Genomic DNA, 24,077 nt, shown 5'->3' with positions numbered 1-24,077 from the left:
CAAAAAACAGACTCTTTAAAAAAAAACAGATTCTTTAACTGTAGAGAATAAATGAAATTGTTAGCAGAGGTGAGGTAAGTGGGGGATGTGTGAGGAAGTAGGTGATGGGGATTAAGGAATACACTTATCTTGAGCACTGAGTAATGTATGGAATTGTTGAGTCAGTATATTGTACACCTGAAATTACTATAACATTGTATGTTAACTCTTGGAATTAAGAAAAGTTCTTTGTATAGCTGAGTAGTATTCCATGTTTCACGTACCATAGCAAAATCATTAGTTTGTTGAAGGGATATTTGGACAATTTCTACTTGTTGGGTATTACATATTAAGTTTCTAGGAACATTCACGTGCAGGTTTTTGTGTGAACCTATATTTTCATTTTTCTAAGATAAATAACCAGAAGTACAATTGTTAGCTTGATTAGTAGTTCCATATTTATTTCTTAAAAACTTTTTTAAACAACCTGTCAAACTGGTTTTCTGAGTAGCCATACTGTTTTACATTTCCAACAACAATGTACAGTAATTCAGTTTCTCCACATATTTGTCAGCATTTGGTGTTATCACTATATAAAATTATAGTCATTTTCTAAGTGTATAGTGATATCTCTTTGTGGTTTTAATTTACATTTTCCTAATGAGGAATGATACTAAACATCTTTTAATGTATTTATTCACTTTGTATCTTTTTTGGTGAAATATCTGTTTAATTTTTTTGTCCATTTTCTATTTGAATTATTTTTATTTTACCTGCTGGATTTTGAGGGCTCTTTGTATATTGTAGATGCTAGTTGTGTTATTTATGTGGTTTGTAAATATTTTGTCCTACTCTGTAACTAAGCTTTTTATAATCTTAACAGGGTCTTTCACAGATCAAATATTTTGAATTTGATGAAAGCCATTTATCTTTTTTTCTTTTTAGACTTGGTGTGACATTTGGATAAAGGTTTTGTTTCTGCTTGTCCAGCACCATTTATTGAAAGGTCATCCTTCTTTTATTGATGGGTGAAATGGATGAAGATGATCAAAAGGTATAAGCTTCTTTGATTTTATTTCATCGATTTTAGTTTTAAGCATATACATCCTACAGTTTTGTTAAATTTACACTTAAGCATTAAAATTTTTGAATGATTATAAATGGTATTGCATTTAAAATTTTAGTGTCCTCTACTTTATTACTACTATATAGAAATAGAATTGATTTTTGTGTGCTTATCTTGTATCCTAAAATCTTGCCAAACACATTTATTTGTTCTAGAAGGCATTTTGTGTGTTCTTGGGATCTTTTATGTAAATAATGATATCACCAGCCTGTACAGTCTGTTTTATTTCTTGCTTTCCAAGTTGTCTGATTTTTATTTCCTTTTTTTTGCATTATTGAATGGATAGAACTTCCAGTACTGTGTAGAATAAAAGCCAGAGAGTAGACATCTTTTATTGAATTTAAGTCTATTTCTCTTTTTAGTTTATTGAGTTCACTTCAAACTTCAAATTGTTTTTAATCTGTAAGGATTCTGATCAGTGATCTCCATTACACTTGTGTGTTAACATGCATACAAGGCTGCCCATTTGTAAAATGAACAAACATGTCTTCTATTCCTAACTTTGAGTTCCTAAAGATAACATTAAACGTTATTACAACAATATGACTTGAGAATCACCAATTGTAAATATTCTTGCCTTGGCATAGACAATACTAAATCTTTTCTGTTGATACAGCTGTAATAAAATAGTCAAACAAGAAAATTCCAATGGAACCACAAGCAATTGTTTGTACCTCAACTACTTCTACAAGGTAAAGCAGGAGAAGGGTATAGGGAAAAAATGTGTAATACAAAGCAGAGAATAACCACAGAGCAAAGATCTTGCTGGTAATGAAAGGAAACTCTTTTTAGGTTCCGTGGAGCATAGAATCTGTAATATAAAATAGATGGAGGCCCAGAGATTATTCACATTTGGTTTTGTCAATAACTAGTGTATGACCTGGGCATGTATCTTGGCCTCCTGAAGTCTTTAATTTTAATTTAAGAATAAAAATATCTACGTTGAGGAGTTAAGAATTAGATCAAAGTATAATATTTATATGGTCAACAGTCTTTAGATCAAAGTATAATATTTATATGGTCAAACAGTCTGGCATGTGGTAGTCAGAACAGTTTTATTTTCTTTTTCTCCATTGTTCTGCTTACCCAAAGTGTTCCACAAATCTATCCTGCTACTAAGGAACAGAGAAAGTAGCATTTTATAGAAGGTACATGGCATCATGTGAAATGAAGACGGTAATACTACATGATGCTTCCATAGTTACAATAATTTGGTAGAAAGTGCAAACTCAAATAGCTACTGAGGTGGATATGTTTGTTTGAGATATTGTATTGTATTTTAAAATACATATACTGAACATCTGCAGAGGCTGGTATTCCTTCCAGAGGGTGGAGACCATGGGAGGGTGAGGAACCATGGGACAAGAGAAGGACCAGCTAGTAACTACATGAGCAAAGCCAGAGAACAAGTGGAACCACAACAGGGCATATTTTATAGTTGACTTCTATCCAAAATTAACTCTAATGAAAAAAAATTGGTATTTTACTCCAGAACAGCATAAAATTATGCTTAATTAAATCTGTAGCTGACTATTCGTTGTGAGGATATAGCCTTATTGTTCCTAGATCTTGATAAATGGCAGTTACTGATAAAGGAGAGATGTTTTGTTTTATTTTTATTATGAAAGCTTTTTTAGTTGTTCTCTCTGTGAAGAGGACCTGTATCCTTTTGGGTGTGCCACTGATTATACAATTGTTTAAGAGTTGGGTTTATTAAAAACTATGCCATACGGGAAAGACTCAGCATTATTGCAAATGTCAAAGAAGATTATAGCTGAAGTTTACCCTTGAATAGTAGCAGTCTGTCATAAAAAAGTATTCATATTTGATGGCTGAAGTTACTGCTCCAAAAACAAGCCTGAAAGAGTACATTTTTCTGGGAGGTTTAATAAGTGATCTTTGATGCTTATCTCTTTCAATTTTAATAAAATATCTTTGAACATTCCTGTTAAAGACTACATGGCAAATCAAGATGCTTCACCTGGCTGTTGCCCTTTTATTCGGTAGGAGCTGATGAGCTGTGTAATTAGATAAGCGTTACCACCAATACCAGTGGTGCAGTAATGTTTTTCATCTTTTCCATTATCGTACACTTAACTATGAAGCATACACTCATTGGTATTCTAAGCACTTTTGATTGATTTACAGTGTCAGTAAAATTTACAGATTATGCATTCCAAAAAATAAGAGGGAATTAATGTCTTAGGAAAAGTTTTTAGTGTAGCTCCTCTTGCCAACTTTAATTTTTTTAGCATTAGTGCGTCTAAGTGTACAGAAGCAAGTAAACATGGATAAATGTAATCCAAATTAAATTGCTGAGAATATTATTTTCCATTTCGTTTGCTCTGGGTTTATAAGTAATAGTTCTTGATGTATACTTTGAAGTATGTCCTGATTTTTATTAGAGATGTCAAAATAATGTTCAAAATGCTGTGTCACATATTGTCATATATTCCTCTGGACATACTGTTTTCCCCCTAGAGACACATGTACGTTTAAACCAAATGTAAATCCATACAAACAGTAAGAGGACTTTAAAATGAATTTTGAAGATGTAATATCAAAGTACCTCTTAGTATTTCATAAATTTTACATTATCTATTAAGAAATAATCGAAGGTTTTTCACAATCTATTTTAGCTCTACTTACAAATTTTATGTGCCTCATTATAAAGGCTATTCAAACAACTGAGAAAGTAAATTACTAAATCTAGTTGACTGAGAGATTTGACAGTTATGTAAAATTCTTCCTACTGGTACTAAAATCACAATGTGGATATACCAATAGAGAAAATTATTATTTAGAAAAGTATTATTTAGAATGGTTATTATATATTATTGAAAGTAAAAGTCAGTATTTTAGAGTTTGGATTTAAATAAGCTCTACAGGACTTTGTTTTACAAATAATTATGTTTAGATTTAGACCATTCTTTCATCTATGATTTATAAAAAGCAAATCTACTATTTTAGGGGTTAGGTGACTTTTTAAGATAAATATTCAGAATCTCCAAAAGGCATTTTAGCTGTCAGGAAAGGAATCAATTTTTTAACTAATGAAAAAATCTATTTGTAGTCAAGTCCTGAATATTTTTTTGTTCAGGTCACATTCTGAGTAAATGCAGACAGAATTGCTTCATGGAAATTTAGTGTGATCTATGGGTGTGTCTGATGCAGACACACATAACTTGGCTTCTGAAGAAAATGAATATCCACATAGGATTAGAACACAAACGTTCCTAGTGATGGAGTCAGTGAGCAGAGATTATTAGGGAACATGTGATGATGCCAAACTGTAATCAAAGGTGATTTTTATCTTTGGGCATATAGCTGGCTTTTTATGTGACTCCTAAAAAGTCTGGATGAGAAGAGAATATTTGTTGTTTTGATTTTGATTCATTTTGAGTCATCACGTTGAGTGCGTTTTTCATCAGATCTTGAAAAATCTTTTTGGGCTGTCGTCATATGGCTTTTGATTTTAGAATCTAAAGATTGAGTTATTCATATTTTTCCTTTATAAAAGTCCAAAGAGAAGAGCCATTAAAACTTTGGTTAACTTAGAAGCCACAAAGACCTTCACTTACAAAGAATTATTCAGGCATATAATATGACTAGCCTCATGTTTAAATTTTCTGATAAACCTCAGGGAATTCATAGAGCTTCTCCAGTGATTCTTGTGGTGGTATTTCGGTTGGGACGTGGTCGCAGTGTGCAGTCATGGTGTGAATCCTCTGCTTCAATCAGAACAATTTCACCTTTATCTCTTACCTATTTATTTTTCATGAAGGCTTTCATTTAAGAAAAAGTTCAAACGAAATTTAAATACTATTGGCTGAACTCAAATTTGCATGCTTTTAAAGACACATTATCTAGAATTTGATTCAATGCAATTCATTAACAAATCTATTAATGTAAGTTTTCTATGTCCCTAGAACGTTTCTGTGTATTTTAAATTAGTCAACGAAATAGAACCATATAGTATCTTCTATAGTTGAATTTTTATTGAAATACAATTAAAATACAACATTACATTAATTTCAGGTATACAACATACTTCAGTATTTATATATATTGTGAAATGCTCATCATAGTAAGTCTAAGTTAACATTTCTCATCATACTAGTTATTTTTCTTGTGATGAGAACATTTGCGTGTCATCCTTGCACAGGGGCCACCCATGCTAATCTCAGTATCATTCCAATTTTTGTATATGTGCTGCCAAAGCAAGCGCAAGAACATTTAAGATCTGCTCTCTTAACAACTCTCAAATTTATAATATAGTATTATTAACTACAGTCATCATACTGTACATGTCATCCCCATGACATTTATTTTATCCTGGCAGTTTGTACCTTTTGATTACCTTCATGCATCTAGCTCACCCCCTACCCCCTGCTTCTGACAATCACCAGTCTATTCTCTGTATCTATGAGTTTGGTAGTTTTATTTATTTGTTTTCAGATTTTACATGCACTTTACCTGTAAGTGAAATCATATGGAATTTGTCTTTCTCTTCTGACTTACTTCATTTAGTCTAATGCCTTCAAGGTCCATCCCTGTTGTCATAAATGGCAAGATTTTCTTTTTTTTATGGCTGAATAAGATTCCATTGGATTTACATACCACATTATCTTTATCCACTCATGCTTCATTAGACACTTGCTTCTATGTCTTGGCTATTGTTAAAAATGCTGCATAGAAAATGAGAGTGCATATATCTGAGTTAGTGTTTTTGTTTCTTTGGATAAATATCTAGAAGTGAAATTGCTGAATCATATTATAGTTCTATTTTAACTTTTTAAGAAATCTCTATAATTGTTTACCATTCTGTCTGGACCAATGTACAGCCCTTACCCTTCATGGTAGGTGAGCATAAACTTTTCTTTGTCTATACTTCCTTGCTAGGAATAGCACTAGTTATTTCTTGTCTTTTTCCCTTTTTTTTTCCTTGTCTTTTGATAATAGCCATTCTGACAGATGTGAAGTGACATCTCTTTGTGGTTTTGATTTACATTTCTGTGATGATTAGTGATGTCAAGCACCTTTTCACATACCTGTTTGCCATTTGTATATCTTCTTTGGAAAAATATCTATTCAGCTCTTCTGCCCATTTCTTAATGGAATTGTTTGTTTTGGTTTTTGGTTTTTGTTTGTTTGTTTTTGCTTTATAGTTTTTGCTAAAACTAAAAACTCATGAGTTGTATGGCTTCTTTAAATATTTTGAATATTAAACTCTTACTGTTTCTATGATTTGCAAACATTTTCTCCTATTCAGAATGTTGGCTTTTCATTATGTTGACGTTTGCTATGCAGAAACCTTTTAGTCTGATTAGTCTCACTTGTTTATTTTTGCTTTTGTTGCCTTTGCTTTTGGAGTCAGATCTGAAAAATTATCACCAAAAATGATGCCAACAAACTCACTGCCTGATTTCTGCTAGCTTTATGGTTTCAAGTCTTATGTTCAAGTTTCTAATCCATTTTTAGTTAGTGTTTGTGTATGATGTAAGATCCACTTTCTTTCTTATTTCTCTTTTCTTTTTTGTTTGTTGGTTTATTTTGCATGTGGCTGTCCAGTTTTCCCAGCACCATTTACTGAAGAGACTGTCCTTACCTTCATTGTATATTGTTGGCCGTTTTGTCATAAATGAATTGATCATATATGCTTGGGTTTATTTCTGGGTTCTATTCTGTTCCATTGATATATATGTTTATTTTATGCCAATACCATAATGTTTTAATTACTTTAGCTTTGTAATATAGTTTTAAATCAGGATATATGATGCCTCCAGCCTTGTTCTTTCTCAAGATTTCTTTGGCCAAGGCATCTCCGTGGCTCAGTGATAGAGCGAAATCGAGTCTCGCATCGGGCGTCCCATGGAGAGCCTGCTTCTCCTTCTGTCTATGTCTCTGCCTCTCTCTCTGTGTCTTTCATGAATAAATAAATATAATCTTTAAAATGATTTATTTCGCTATTTGAGATCTTTAATAATTTTGCTTTTAAAGAAATGAAGCAAAAAAAAAAAAGGTAACTGTAGAGTTATCCACTAAATTCTTCTCAAGTAGAGAAAAACCTTTGCTTAGAAATGAGCTCAAGTGGGCATGTATGTTAAATAATATAAGGCCTGTGCTGATTTACTTGTTTTATTTGATATGGGACAAATGAATAGCTAACCTACCCTAAGAAATAAACAGAGATTTAGAGTTAGGTGAGTAGTTAGATTAGAGGATAAGGAAAGTACTCAAGATTATAATCCAGCAAGGGAAAATGCAAATCTAAAAGAGAAAAAGATGAAAGAAATAAGGAACAGTGCTGAGCAAAAGGATCAGTAGAATGTATTAAGTTAAAATGAGTAATGGTACATAATGAAAAAAGTTACTATGTAAATTTAAAGAGAAAATTAATATATTTGTGTCAGAGGGAGGGTAGTAGGGGACAAGTTTGGAGACATAATTCTCCTTTTGGAAAAAAATCTTAGATTGGGTTTAAAAATATTCAATAAAGGGGGCATTTGGGTGGCTCAGTTAGTTAAACATCTGACTCTTGATTTCAGCTCAGCATTGTGAGTTCAAGCCCCATGTTGGGCTTTGTGCTGGTCATGGAGCCCCCTTAAAAAAAGAAAAATATCCAATAAAGACACAGTAAATACACTAAATAATAAACAAAAAAACTAAAACATATTATATAGTACATTTAAGAAGCTTGATGTAATATACCTAATGTATATAAATATATACAATAAAGAGTAAATACAGTTTTTTTCAAAGACACATGGAATAGTTTTTAAAAGTATTAGACTAAAAAGATAATTTAAGAAGTTCTAAGGAGAAAAAGATTTTATACAGATCACATTCTCTGACAACAATGTAATATAAAAATAATAAATAAAAGTAGCAATGTTTTTCTAGATATGGCCCCTAAGGTAAGGGAAATCCATTTGTTTGGTGTTGGACACTTAGGAAACTGAACTACTTTCTAACACCATACACAAAAATAAACTCAAAGTGGATTAAAGACCTAAACATGAGACCTAAAACCATAAAAATCTCCTAGAAGACAGCACAGACTGATTTTTCTGACATCAGCTATAGCAACATTGTTCTAGATATGGTTCCTAGAACAAGGGAAATGAAAGCAAAAATAAACTGTTGGGACTATATCATAATAAAAAGCTTTTTCACATCAAAGAAAACCATCAATAAAGCAAAAAGAAAACCTACTGAATAGGAGAAGATATTTGCAAATGATACATCTGATAAGGGGTTAATACCAAAATATATAAAGAACTTATATAACTCAACACTAAAAAAACAAACAATCCAATTACAAGATGAGTAGAGGACTTGAATAGATATTTTTCCAAAGAAAACACTGAGATGGCCAACAGACACATGAAAAGATGCTCAACATCACTCACCATCAGGGAAATGCAAATCAAAACCACAATGATGTATCATCTTACACCAGTTAGAATAGCTAAAATAAAAATGACAAGAAATAACAAGTGTTGACAAGGATGTGGAGAAAAGGGAATCCTCATGCACTGTTGGAGGGAATGTAAATTGGTACAGCCACTGTGGAGAACAGTATAGAGGTTCCTCAAAAAATTAAAAATAGAAATAGTGTATAATTTAATACTTTCATTACTGAGCATTTTCCCAAAGAAAATGAAAACACTAATTTGAAAAGATATACACACCCCTATATTAATTGTAGCATTTCTTTACAGTAACCAAGATATAGAAGCAACCTAAATGTCCATGAATACATGAATGGGTAAAGAAAATGTGATATGCATACGTATATACACAGTGGAAGATTACACAGCCATAAAAAGGATGAGATTCTGCTATTTGAGAACAACATGGAAGGTAGATGGTATTGTGCTAAGTGAAATGAGAGACTGAGAAAGACAAATACTATATGATTTCACTCACTAAGTGGAATCTAAAAAATGAATAAACAAAAAACAGAATCAGACCTGTAAATATAGAGAACAAACTGATGGTTGCCAGAAGTGATGGGAGTAGGGTCTTGGGCAAAACAAATACAACTGGGAGGGAGATACAGGTCTTTAGTTATGGAATGAATAAGTCACAGGAATGAAAGGCACAACCTAAGGAATACAGTCAATGATATTTTAATAGTGATATTAGGTGACAGATGGTAGCTACACTTTTGGCGAACATAGCACAATGTATAAACCTGTTAAATAACTAAGTTGGTCACTGAAACTAATGTAACATTGTATGCCAACTATACTCAAATAGAAAGATAAAAAATAAAAGTTCAAAATTGCCATTGGCAATTTAAAAATTAAAAACACTATTTACAAACTATTTAAAAATACTAATAATGAATGTGGCCAAAATGGTTCTTAATTGAAATGTTATGACCCTAAATGCTCAAAGGTAAAGGTTTAATCAACTAGAAAAATAACAATTAAGTATATATAATAGTAAATGAAGAGTAAAATGGTTATTAATAAATAAGTAAATATTTATTAATAAATTAGAAAATCAGAAAAGTTAGGTTTGCTCATTAACCAATATGTGCTTTCAAAAAGATTAATGAAATAGCAAAAAAAAAAGGAATCATTTTTCTAAGTCTTATTTAATCAAAGGAGACAAAGGAAATTAACATTATAAACAAGAATATAATAGTAATAGGGGAATATTAAAAGTCTCATCTGACTCCTTGCTGCCCATAATAAAAAGCTAGATGGAGAGAGAGTATAAGAAACAAAAAATTTAATATAAAGGTGCCAAGTCTTCTAAATTAAAAAAAATAAAACTAATTGCTTTTTCTCAGCATCTTCAGATAATGAATGATTCCAAAATAAATGGGCTTCTATCAAAGATCGAATTCAAAGCACCAAAGAGAAAACATGTTGTAAAGACAAAGCCCTTGTGAAGACCCCATGATTTGAGATACTGTCTCACACATCCTTTCCAATCAGCACAAGGTCCTGTAAGTGTCTTAAGGAAACACCTTGCACACTCTCTCTGGTAAACATCAAGGGCTTCTTTTTTTTTTTTTTTTTTTTCATCAAGGGCTTCTTGAGAGTGTTAGAGATGTTGTTCTGCAGGCTCACAGAGATCCCTGAAAGAGATAATTTATTTCAAAGAGACTGTGAGTGGATTACAATGGAGTCCATTACAAAGTGACTCAAAAAAACCTATGAAGGCTTTTATTTTTTTTTAATTTATTTTTTATTGGTGTTCAATTTACTAACATACAGAATAACCCCCAGTGCCCGTCACCCATTCACTCCCACCCCCCGCCCTCCTCCCCTTCCACCACCCCTAGTTCGTTTCCCAGAGTTAGGAGTCTTTACGTTCTGTCTCCCTTTCTGATATTTCCCACACATTTCTTCTCCCTTCCCTTATATTCCCTTTCACTATTATTTATATTCCCCAAATGAATGAGAACATATAATGTTTGTCCTTCTCCGACTGACTTACTTCACTCAGCATAATACCCTCCAGTTCCATCCATGTCGAAGCAAATGGTGGGTATTTGTCATTTCTAATAGCTGGGTAATATTCCATTGTATACATAAACCACATCTTCTTTATCCATTCATCTTTCGTTGGACACCGAGGCTCCTTCCACCGTTTGGCTATCTTGGCCATTGCTGCTATAAACATCGGGGTGCAGGTGTCCCGGCGTTTTAAAAAGAATTGTAAACCTTAGACTGAAAGGAATAAGGAGAGTCCAAAAGGGAAGGAGAGCTTTGGGTTCCTTAACTTCCATGGACAGGAAATAGACCAAAAATCCTATTCTACCGAATATATGGGCTAAATTTAATGGAAAAGAAAGGGAAAATACAAAAGTCTTGATGGCAAAACCAAGAGCCACAGTAAATAACTCCGAGACAGGAGAATTGAGCTCCAGTCAAGGAACTGGCAATATGTGCAGGCTAAATTTCAGAAATGCTGTGGACCATTGATTCCTGCGAGACTCACACTTTTAGTTGAGTGGAAGTGTGCATAATGATTACCTTATGCCTATCTTACCATGTCATGTCAGATATGAGGTAGGATAGATAATTTTTCTCTTTATTTCAAAAATCATTAGTTGAGTGGAAGTGTACTCAGGGCGCTGTGCCTGAGGAACTGTATCTGAGCATCATTCATACTTCAGCCTGGTTTACTTGACAAGGTCCTGGATCTTGAGCTTGTAATGAGATGATGTTCCCAGGTCTTGGGAGAAAGGATGATTATTTTTTCCATATGGGAGGGATGTAAACTGTGGCTAGAGAGTATACTGTGGCAAGTTATATTTTCTCCAAATGGCCACATGTTGTATTATGTATCATATATTATATCATATTATAATGCATTATATTATGATGAGATGTGTTATTACATTATGTTGTATTATACTGTGATGTTGTGTTATATACTATCACACAAGACCTTCTCATGGAGAGATATTGATATTCTTCTCATCAAGATTGGGGAGGAGGGGTCTACATTATTGCCCCTTGGATCTGGGTAGGTCTGTGACTATGGTTGGAGTGACACTATGTGACTTGATGGTCATGTCATAAAGTCTGATAAGGCTTCTTTATAGATTCTGTTGGAACACTTTTGTATTGCCATGCTGTGAGCAAGCCTAGGCAACAGGGAAAGAAAGGAGAAAGAATGCCTACTGATAAAAATATGGGGAGAAAAATGAATTATGTATTTGCGAAGAAAGTTTAGAGAGTAGACCAAGGCATAGAATATTTAGGTAACAATGTAATAGAGAAAAGATATATAGTACATGATATTTTCAATGTATGTGAATACTTTATTATGTAAGCAGTTATAGGATTTTAATGTCATGAATAGGAATAGTGGGTCAATAAATATACTTTAATTATTCAATGGTAATTCAAATTACAACAGCCCCAAACCAGAGACTTACAGTTGTTTTCTTTCAGAGTAGGAAACAGAATCATTTTCCTCTCCCTCTAAATTGAGGCTCTATCTTGAATCACCTCAGCATCCTTTTCTCCCAGCTTATACCATCTATTTTTTTCCTTAGTGTTAACACAACCTTCCAATAAGCACACAAATAAGTAAATGTTAATGGAAGGATGAATGAACCTCTCTAGAGCATTGACAGGTGCTCTCCTACATGCTGAGATTACACACTTGAATAACCAATGATTATTATCCATGAGAAATCACATTTCAGTAGATTGCATCAAAATATCCTATTCTTTCAGTTGAATCTATTTTGGGTATTTTGTCTTTTTCTGCACTGAATTTTTATCTCTTTGAACACTTTTCTTAACATTATTTCAACAATTCATGACAACACAGTTGTCTTACAAAAAAAAAATCTCTTAAGAGGGACAGGCAAAGATTTCTTCTAAATCAACTTTATAAATTTATGCAAAGATTAGTCATTTCTCTCCCACAAGTATACTTAGCTACCTGTTGGTAAATACCTTATGTATTTTATATTTTCCTACAAATGAAATCTCTTTTAAAGTATCTATTTCAAAAAATAAATATTTGAAAAAAAAGGGGGGGAGGGTGCCTGTGCCTGAGTGACTCATCCGGTTAGACAGACTGGTGATTTTGGCTCAGGTCATGATCCCATGGGTTGTGGGATTAAGCCCCACCTCAGGTTTTGTGCTCAGTGGTGAATCTGCTTGGGATTCTCTCTCTCCCTCTCCATGTCCTCCCGCATGCATGCATGCATTCTCTCTTTCTTTATCTAAAAGAAGTACATAAAAAAACAAAGTACTTATCTCATTATAGCTAAAAATAATAAATGAATGATAGTCATTCATTCTTACTGAAGTAATTCTTTATGACATACCATAAGAAGTGAAAATGTCACCACAAAAACCTCAGATTATAAGGTTTTAGCCTTATGTTGATTAAGCTCTGTGTATTAGTGAAATAATTTTAACTCATACCATATTAAAATGGTCAAGAAATGGAAAATATTTTTATGGCTTTTAAAGCATTCTTTAAAACAATTCTAGACTATAATAATTTATCTTCATATGAAGCATGATTTAGGAAGTTATAGAAGTAAAAAATCTTTTAAAAGAACAAAATAAATAGACTCTGTGGATATAATATGGACATAATCTCCTCAGAGTGGGTGGGCTTTAAGCATGTACTTTCCCCAGGGCAAAATGCCATGGTTTTGGTTTTGTTTTTTTTTGTTTTTTTTGTTTTTGTTTTTGTTTTTGTTTTTTTCAAAAAAAGCAAAATAAAAAATGTTTGACAAATTGTTTTAAAATGTATTTTCATGTTGTAGAATGACAAAACAGATTAATAATTTCACGAGAACAGAGTAATAGCCTATGTTATGAATTTAATCATTAAAAGAGTCAGTACAGCCTACTGGCTAAGGCCATGGGGCTAGAGCCAGACTTCTTGGATTCTAGTTCTGGCTCAGCCAGGTCCCAGCTGAGGATTTAGGGTAAGTTATTAAACTTCTCTGTAAATGGGATAACCACATGACCTGCCCTAGAAGGTGGTCATGAAGATTAAATGAGTTAATATATGTAAAACCCTTAAAAAAGTATGTGACATATTGAAAGTGCCATTAAGAATAGATTTTTCTTTTGCTTATGCTTATTGTAATATATTAAAACAAAATACAAGTACCATTCATTTGGCACATAGAAGTCTCATTTATCTTAACCTCCAGAAAGGTGTTAAGAGTTTTGTATATAAGTGTTTTATTTTTAAATTTGTAATGCTTTTCCCAGCTATAGCTACTGCTATTTCTGTCTGCCTCTCTGTCTCTGTCTGTCTTTCCCTCTGTCTCTGTCTTTCTCTCTGTCTCTGTCTCTCTCAACAGGGGAGATGTGCTATAACATCCAGTTTGTCTTAATTTATTATGGCCACGTATGTCCCATAGTCTTACATCTAAATATTTGTGGAGGACCTTTAACTTGGTCTGCAATATTTGTTGGAAATCTTTTCTTAATTTGTTTTTTTTTTTACTAGTTTATCATACTCTTGACATACAGATATTTTATAACTATGATTTTCCCTAACGACCACCATCCTACTTTGTCTTCTTAATTTTGACAATTTTAGGTAACTCACATGAGTGGAATCATACAATATTTGTCTTTTTGTAACTGGCTTATTTCCATTTCCTTTCTTTCTAAGGCTGACGTATATTCCATTGTGTGTATATATCACATTTTGCTTATCCATTCTGTCAATGGACACTTGGCATTGTTTCTATGTTTTAGTTATTGTGAATAATGCTGCTACGAACACAGATAAACAAATATATCTTCATGACCCTGCTTTCAGTTCTTTTGGATATAAACTCAGAAGTAGAACTGCTAGATTATATGCTAATTCTGTTTTTAATTTTTTTGAGGAACCACCATACTGTTTACCACAGTGGCTGTATCATTTTACATTTCCCACAACAGTGCACAGGGTACTTGAAAATATACTGTTTAAAGGTCATTTCTCATTGCTCCTTGAACCCTCTACTCCCATAAACCTGTTGTTTCTCCTCTACTGTATATTGTCCTTGACACACAAATAAGACATCTAAGAACCCCATGTATATAACTTCTTAACTTTTCACCAATACTTTGTCTCCATTTCCTCTTCTGCCTTGGTTCAGGACCTCATTATTTCTCACCTGAATTTCTTCAATGAACTCCTTACAGAACTCCTACCTTTAGTTTCTCTTTTTTCTAATCCCTACATGGTAGAGTAAGCAGCAGGACATATCACCTAATGCCCTCCTTTTCCCATCCTCCAGTATGATTCCCCAGTGATAACATCTTTCTTCCATGTCTTTAGGCAGAGCATTGAGAATGGAAGCAGCAACCCCCTAATGAACTGATAGTCTCTATTACACGGCTTATGTTGTACAAGAATTCAGTACAAGATAATGTCAGTCATGAAATGGTGGACAAAAAGCATTCATACTTGTTATTTCAATCTTGAATAATTTATGATGACCACTTTTTCAGTGCAAAAGAATAGGAAGAAAAACTATTTAATAATCAGTTTTGTAAATACGATAGAACACATTTCAGATAATTTGAGGGGGGAAAGGGATATCTGTAACCTGGAACGTGTGCTATGATTCTCTTCCTCTCAACATGCCATGGGACATCCTTCTTGCTTTTAGAGTTGTCTTTGTAACATGTAAATTTAATAATGCTACTCATTTGCTTTGAAATCTCTCAATGGCTTCCCATTGCCCCTGGACAAAATCGCAACTGTATATGATAAGCACTTCAGGACAAGTCCTCCATATCTCACTTGTCTCATTTCTTTCATCTTACCATGCTTGGTGAGCACTAGCTCTTTTACACGTTTTTGCAAGTCTTTAAATGTGATATATATATATATATATATATATATATATATATATATACACTTTTTAAAACTGCATTGTCACTGTTCTGGTTTTCCTTGTTTACTTGTGTGTGTGTGTGTGTTTTTAAAAGATTTTATTTATTTATTCATGAGAGACAGGGAGAGGCAAAGACATAGGCAGGGGGAGAAGTGGGCTCCCTGCGGGGAGCCCAATGCAGGACTCCATCCCAGGACCCCAGGATCACGCCCTGAGAGGAAGGCAGATGCTCAACCACTGAACCACCCAGGTGCCCCTACTTGTCTTTTTATCTTACCCAGAGAGTCCCTTCTCTACATGACTCCTGAGTGCCTCACAGGCTGGAATTGGTATAGTAGATGAACAGTCAGTTTGGGGATTGAACACCATCTCTACTTTTAATACAGAATGTTAGTTTTCTGATCTCTAAAATTTGCAACTAATTGTCCAATTCAGGTCACTGGAACCCTAGGCAATGACCTGCTTTTGGGAAATATTAGGTACTTTTGCAAAGAATGTGTGAATCAAGGGGTTTATGTAAAAGTAAACATAAAGTTGGAGATTTTTGAGTAATCTTTTACCATTTAATTCATTTCTCCCCCTCAAAGTTTTTGAAAATTTGTGAAAAAACCCTATAGACTCCCAGGAAAGGTATTAACATCATACTCTAGGGAACAAATCCTCTTTGCTCATATGGAAACAATCTCCTCCTGACCTCTTTATTTACTGAGACCTAATAAGGTTACATCAAATCTGAGGCTACTTTTTGTGAACTGGCTGGTTTTAATCCATTCGGCCACAGAATATAACCTAAAGTGTTTTTATGGTTCACAGTGAGAATGTTTTTTACTGAGTTCTTACACAACACAAGCCATGTAATAGGTACTATGAGTTCATCAAGTGGTTGCTGCTACATTCATGTTGTTGTTGTTGTTGTTGCAAAAATCATTATTATTGCTTTTTGGTGCACACCATGGATGAGTTCTGTATATGAACTATAATTCTTTACTCCTAGACATTTTAAAAAATAATGTTTAGAGTGATGGAGTTTGGACCACAGAGGGCCAAAATTTAGTTCTTCCACTTACTAGCTTTTGACTGTACACAAGTCACTTTTATTTTCTAAGAACCCATTTCCCCATACGTAAAACAGAGATCATAACAGGGTGGTTGGGAAGATTAAATAATCTGATTTATATTAAATATTTAGTTCAATGCATGTTACAGAGTAATCAGCAATTAATATCAAACTATTGTTTTACGACTAAATCTAAATCATTTCCCACCACTTAACTTACCTTTACATACTTAGCTAATGCATAACATCAAGAGTGAGAATTCAGTGACAAGGTTATCTCCATTTTTCTTGAGATCCAGACATCACCATCTATCTACACAGAGGTTATTTTGGTTATTATTGTTAAATGGTATGTTGTTACTTGAAAAGTATTCAGCTTGACTTAGAAATACATTTAATTCCCATTTAACTTTTATTCCAGATTCAGGCATATATGTTTTATTTAAAATGAACAGCTAGGCAAGGATTACTTTTGGTAGATGTTTAAAAGAATTTCCCATAAAGAAAGAACAAAATAATGTCTGAACATCTGGTAAAATTCTAAGCCTACAAACACATAATTTAAACTTTTTTTTTTTTCCTACAGGGATCTATAAAATTGCCACATACCCTCAATCCTTCCATTTCTCATGCATAATGTATCAGCAACTTTCTTAAAATCTATCACATTAAAGACAGAATAAGTGAATAATAAAGCACATAATGTTTTTTTAAAAGAAGAAGAAGAAAAAAAACACCAGGCTTTTCTTTTTCATTAGAACTCCTATCCCTACCCCAAACAAGTTCACCTTTATATGCTTTTAGAAAATCATGAAGACAAGGGTTAAGATTTAGGGATCACATATCCTAGCCCTGTTTGGATAAGAAAACATAAGGAATTATGAGTGAGGAATATAGTCTGTAAAGAAGTACCCCTAGAGGGATCCCAAGAATTGTAACCTTTGACCCTGGTTTGTGGATTGCGTTTGGTAGGAAAAGTCTAAATAAAATCAATATAAAAAGTTCTTTGAGGGGTTCCTGGGTGGCTCAGTCCTTGAGCATCTGCCTTCAGCTTGGGTAGTGATCCCAGGGTCCTGGGATAGAGCCTCACATTGGGCTCCCTGCTCAACGAAGAGCCTCCTTCTTCCTCTTGCCTCTGCCTGCTGCTCCCCCTGCTTGTCCTCTTTCTCTCTCGCTCTCTCTCTCTCTCTCTCCCAATAAATAAATAAAATCTTTAAAAAGTTCTTTGAGAATTTTCTTATTTTGATTATTTTCTTGTTTTCATCATTTGTTTATGTTAATCATTAAAGTTTTACTTTCAAATTCAGAGAGCACTGTGAGTGGACTTGTTGTAGATGCATCATCTGGCCTAAGGATGCTATAGAAGCAGGATGCTTCTTCATTGAAAGATGGCTATCAGCTCTGTGTTTGTATCAGGAATCCAGTACTGATAACCAAAATTTACTTTTCACATTTCTCCGTCCTTACCTCCTTCCTATCTTCCAACTCTGGTTTAATGCCACTGTTTCCAGCCACCCCTGAGACCCACACATCATTCACCTTCCCTTTTGCCTCTGAAGTGTAGATTTTCTACACTAGTACTTCTTGCTAAATCTATGAATGTACTAACACCTCACATTTCTTTGCTCTGCCTTCTGCTCAACCACCTTATCATTCTCTTCTATTTTATTTTAAATACCTTGATAAAGTAATACCTAAACTCTGTCTCCACATTTTTATTTCTCATTTATATCTCACACCATTAGAATTTAATATCTTTTCTCATCTTCCTACTGAAATTGTTCTCTCAGAAGTCAGTAAAATAGGCTAAATATAGTAATTAGTTAGGTGTATTCATTTCTGTGGCCAAATTGTGAACTACTTGAGTCTAGGAACTGTGTCTTTTCTTAGTTTTGTAGCTCAAACACCTAGAACAGTATTTGCTAAGTAATAACACTTACTAAATATTTATTCAATTATATATTCAAACTTCTTAATAAAAAAAATTCTGACACTCTAGAAAGAAGAAAAAACTGGAAATGATCTTCTTAAAATCCTCAACAGATCCTGTGCAATAAATGCTATTATCTCTACTAGTTAGGGAGTGAAGGAACTTATTAAGAATAAATTAATATATCTTGAGTGCATTTTTGCAGGCACCAAATTATGGGATTAACATACACTGTCTCATTTATCCTCTCAACAATCCCAGGTGTTCAGAATTATAATTTTCATTTTTACCATTAGAAACTTAAGACTCACAATTTAATGTGCTTAAGGTTGCAAAGTTGTGAGCAGCCACAGTAGGATTCAAGCTGATGTGTGACTGATTCTAAACTTGGTGCTCATTCTACTCTTTTTTTTCAAACATGTTTAATATCATATGTCAGCAGCTTCCCGACATGGGCATGAGTATTCCTGGGGTCTCCAAAGACTTTCCTGGGGATTTACTGGCATAGAGAATTTTAGGTACTCAGTTTCTAGTCAGGGTATCATATAGGTTCTACTTTCCACCTTTCACATCTACCATTCTTCCACTTTAAAAAGAAAGGCACCCTAATCTCTAATGTTGCCATGGAAGATTGTCCTAGAGAGTTAAAAAAAAAAAAAAAAAAGCAACTTTATGGTGACCAAAAGACAGTTCAAAAATATCAGTGTCTGTTAGTGTTCTTTACCAGGGCACCATTCTGTTTCCATTATATATTTTTCATGGAAGAGGAGTTAAAAGGTCTCAACTTTAATTTTGTTGAATTGGTGTTAAATCTATAAGTAAAAGCAAAACCAGTTAAATTAATTATTTATAAAAGTTAAAATTTGTAACATAAAATAATATTCTGTATTTTCTTCAATATTTTTCCCTGCTTATGGGTGAAACTACTTCTTTATCATTTTTCTTAACATGGACAAAATTCCTCTGCCTGCTGTCACTCCTCACCACTTTTTTGGTTTATTCATATTACATTTTGATTAATTTAATACAATGTGTGCCATGTAAGACTCAGTAACAATGACTAACACTTTGATAAGCCCACCCTTAAGTGGCTGAATACTTTTTCTTCTTTGCTAGTATCGTGGAGTCCTACTCTTTCTAGCACCAAGAAATATTATTTATTCATGAGTGCATGCCTCAACCAGTTGGAAAAATGCTCTGTGCACATTACCAAACAATGTGTTCCTCAAAATACACTCTTATTATAAAAACTATCAATATTTGGATTCTATTGATATGGTTTTGGTCAATTATATACAAATAATATTTGAAGAAAGCTTTTAATGCTTAAATCCTGAAGCAGCAGAAAGTTAAATAGAAAGCATTCAAATATATTTAAATATCTTTGTTATAGCAAAGTACGTTAGGGTGATTTTAAGGATAATAAGATATCAAAATGGGACATAATTTTGTAGGGGTAATACAAAGGAAATACAAGTTCATGGAGAAAAGAGAAGAAGTCAAACAGTAACTTAAATCAATTTGCTCATGTATTTTATTTATTTATTTACTTATTTACTTATTTATTTACTTATTTATTTCAGAGAGAGAGAGAGAGAGAAAGTGTGCATGTGTGCAGGAGCCGGGGGAAGGAAGGGCAGAGGGAGAGGGAGAGGCAGAGAATCTCAACCTGACACCACGCTGAGTGGAGCCTAACACAGGGCTTGATCCCATGACCCTCAGATGACAAGCAGATCCAAAATCAAGAGTCAGCTTAACTGACTGAGCCACCCAGATGCCCCTGTTCATGTATTTTTAAAATGAATAATGATTGGTATTAAAAGACTACCATATATGTTATACTGGATAAATAAAAGTGATGAAGGAGTTTTATTTTAAAATGTCTAATTTAAATTGCATCAGAAATCACTGCATTTATAACTACTTAAACTTTGAAATTTTGTTGGCTTATGAATGTTCCAGGGATAGAAGTGTTTTCGGAATTCCTTTAGGAGATGTATGAGCCAAAATTTTGAAGACAACTTTGTAAAAAGTATAGAATGTGGTAGGGAGTGCCCTAAACATACACAGAAAACTCCAAAACCCCTGGCAGCTTCTACCTTCCCGGAGGCTTCACTAATTCTGTGAATTTGGGCAAATTACTTAACTTTTCTGGGTCTCCTTTTCCTCACCTACAAGTAGGTATAACCATACCCACCATTCAGGTGGTTGGAAAGAGAAGGAAGTTTATATAATTCAGTTAGTACAGTCTTGGCACACAGAAACCTTTCAATAAAAAAAAAAAAAACCATTGCTAGTATTTTTTCATTGATATTATTGTTATTGTTACATTTTAATGACCAGGCATTAATGGCCCTGATACCAATTTAGAGTGGATTTGCCAGCACTTGGGAAGGGTGGATCTGTGTCAACTCTCATATCCAAATTTCCTTCACTTAGTGAGGGCAAAAATGTTCACATTTTGCTTCATTGTGAATCTGTTTCTTGTTTAAAATTTTTCTGGCCTTTCCTGTAACTGCCTCTCCAGTGCTCTTCCTTTCCCTCCCCCAAATACTGGCCTGAGGCCCACTCAAAGGTTTCTCTCTTCACTTTTGTCCAAACTGCTGGTCTCAGCATGAACTCTACCTTGTTGACTTCCTTTACCCGCACCCCCCCCATGCCCTGTCCTGCTGTCCACCAACACAAGTTGGCCATCTTCTGACTCTCCCCCAGGGGCCAGGAGAGCCCCCATTCCATCTTAAGCAAACTCCTAATTCTTCTGGAGAAACTCTATGCAAAATTATTTTGAGATTAGATGTTATGCATCATATCATTTTAATTAGTTAACATGTTAAAATTGTCAAAAGGAAATGCTGATAGACAGGCCAGGTTGTAAATCATTCCTCAACAAAAATGCATTATGTCAGTGAAACAGCAGGAAACCAGAACAGGCTATTGTGCACTGAATGAACTTTCTGAAACTTTAATTGTGAGCTACGTATTACACTCAATCATGTAGTAAAGCAGTACTGTCCAGAAATATGCTAAGGAATTGGTTAAGGAAGAATCTTGAATTTCCAAGATGAAGGAAATTGTAAAAAATATAGCAATACCCTTCTTTTTCAGCTTTATTAATAACCTATTTGAAAATAAATGTTTGCCACTTTCAAAGTCCACAAGGACAGTTGAAAAATATTATCGGAGAAATAGAGGGGATAGCAATCTCAGAAACATGAAAAAATAATTCTTTCCATTAAACATAAATTTAAGCATCTTCCACTTGGCAGTTTGACATGCCAATCCTTTCTCTCTTGCGCTTGACCACTTATTAATATTTAATATATACAAATTGGGGCCCTTGGGTGGCTCAGTGGATTAAGCGTCCAGCTCTTGGTTTTGGCTCAGATCATGATCTGAGGGTTGTGAGATCAAGCTGCAGGTCAGGCTCTGAGCTCAGCACAGTCTGCTTGAGACTCTCTCTCTCCTTCTCCCTTTGCCCCCTCCCCCACATGCATGCGCTTTCTCCCTCTCAAATAAATAAATAAATTTGTAAAAAAAATATTTAATATATATAAATAAATACACATACCATATATGTAAGTTATAAAGCATAATAATAATGATAATAATACATTTATGAATCCACCACCTAACTTTAAATGATAGAGTGTTATTAGTTCTGTGTTAGATCCTTATGCTCCACGGAACCTTTCCTACATTTTCCATTATATCTCTTGCCACTTTTCATTTGCTTGAGGCACAAATGATTTGCGTAGACTCATCCAAATGCTTCTACTCACCCAAGTTTTAAAAATCTCTTCCCTTTCTTGTTCTTTATCTGTTTAAAGGGATCCCATTCCTCAAGGGCCACATCAAATCCTCGCTCTACAGCAACATCCCATACCACACTTGCTCAGAGCAGAGTACTCCTTCCCTTTAGCAAATGTAATACTTAATGTCTGTACATTTTCATGCTACTTTCCTTCCTAAAATAGTAGGTTATCTTAGCTAATTGTTGGGTACTTTCCATTCATTCGTTCAATAACTCATGCAAAACCCACCAAGTCTGGCATTAGTCTAGGCAGTGGGGCAAGAGCTGAGCTGCACTCCTAGCAGGCATCATCTCCCACGCTCCTCCCAGTCATCTGTGTGCTAACACTGGTGTTATCCACGGCTTACAAATAAGGACATTGTGGCTTGGAGAAGCTAAGCAACTTGCTTAAAGTCACACGGTAAGTAAATGAGTGGAGATGCTGAGATTGGCTTCAGAGCCCAAGCACTGTCCCACTGCCAGACTGTCCCACTGCCAGACTCTTCACTGCCATGGTGACCCACTGGCTGAACAGAGTCACATGCTTAGTACACATAGTTGTTCCTGCAGAGAATTCCTAAGCCTCCTAGGTACAATCTGTTCTTGGTCAGAGTTCTCTTGAATCTTTTTTTTTTTTTCTCTCCTGACAGGCAATACTTTTCTTCCCATTTTGCTAGTTCCAATCTTTTGTTGAATGACTGCTTTAAAACTCTCGCATTTTCTTTGATCCCTGTGGTCTAAATGGCTGCATTTTATAGACTCAGAGGCATTTAATGTCTGTTAAGGAAAATGGGAATAATCTCCAAATCCCTATTGCCTTTCCAAAATTATTTACAGATTTCAGTTAACTGAACAGAAGGACTTCATTCAGATATGAATAAAGGGAGCAATATGGCATTTTCTCAACATTTCATTTTTTCTTCTTGGTTCTTTTTACTTCCCAGCTGTTCACAGTGTCCTTTCTCCTACATCCAAACCATGCCAGCCTTACCAATCTTGGCAGAGAAGGGATATATGTCTCAAGAGGAAAACTCAGCTCTCTTCTGTCATTTGTTTTAAATTTACCTACCAAGCTCTGTTTCCTAGGATACTGGCCTCTCCATATGAAAATGATGATAGATACTAGAGGGTTCAGGCATTTTTCTCTTTGAGATACTTTTGTACATTAAAAACATGTTACATTTATAACATTCTGATTATAAGAATAATCTATGGTAACTAAAGAAAGTTTTGAAAATTGGGCAAGTATAATTTCTTTCCATCTTATCTTTCTGCTTATTTTATTTTTACAAAATTATGATCCATATTGTTTATATAGTGCTAAACGTGAATATTTTCTACTTAACATTTTATTAAATATCTTAAAAGAATAAAAAAGAATCCTATAGGAAAATATTAATAAGTCTGGCCATGTAAAATTAAAATCCTTCAAGTAGAAAAAATGTTATATAAAAACAAGTAAACATCAGAAAACATCTGAAATCTATGATAGTTAAGAGAGCTGTAAACCAAATAGATAAAGAGCTCTCACAAGTAAAGATGAATGGCCTAATTAAAAACAATCACAGAACATAAGCAAATTTAATTCATAATGGAACAACACTCTAACAACATTCCTTATTTCATTGAGTATCAGGCTTTTAAAAAGATGCATTATTATTTCATTTGTAATTCTCTAATAATTGGTATTAATCCACTAATATAACCTTTATAAAAGGGGTTGTAATAATGATTGGAACTTCAGACTAAATTCAGAGAAACTATATTTTGGTGATAATTCTCTATTATCGCTTGTGAGTAGCTTATGCTTCTTCCTAATATGCAAGTTTCTTGATGTCAGGAACC

The 24,077-nt window shown here is 34.0% G+C and overlaps 1 long non-coding RNA gene and 1 other non-coding gene across 2 annotated transcripts in view; one reads left to right on the top strand and one right to left on the bottom strand.

Moving 5' to 3' along the window:
* LOC106558802 overlaps positions 1–24,077 on the top strand; it is a 236,476-nt gene that overhangs the window by 9,290 nt on the left and 203,109 nt on the right. Inside the window, exon 2 of the long non-coding RNA XR_005353859.1 lies at positions 925–1,033. This is a non-coding gene — a long non-coding RNA (uncharacterized LOC106558802). The remainder of the gene's footprint in view (positions 1–924; positions 1,034–24,077) is intronic.
* Positions 5,226–5,333, bottom strand: LOC119869899. The gene has a single exon (XR_005354884.1). It is a non-coding gene; the product is annotated as a U6 spliceosomal RNA (small nuclear RNA).

This window comes from Canis lupus, chromosome 1 (assembly GCF_011100685.1).
Source record: "Canis lupus familiaris isolate Mischka breed German Shepherd chromosome 1, alternate assembly UU_Cfam_GSD_1.0, whole genome shotgun sequence".
In the NCBI taxonomy this organism is placed as follows: domain Eukaryota; kingdom Metazoa; phylum Chordata; class Mammalia; order Carnivora; family Canidae; genus Canis; species Canis lupus.
Note: the sequence above shows the minus strand (reverse complement) of the source record. Positions and strands in the feature narration are given on the sequence as shown.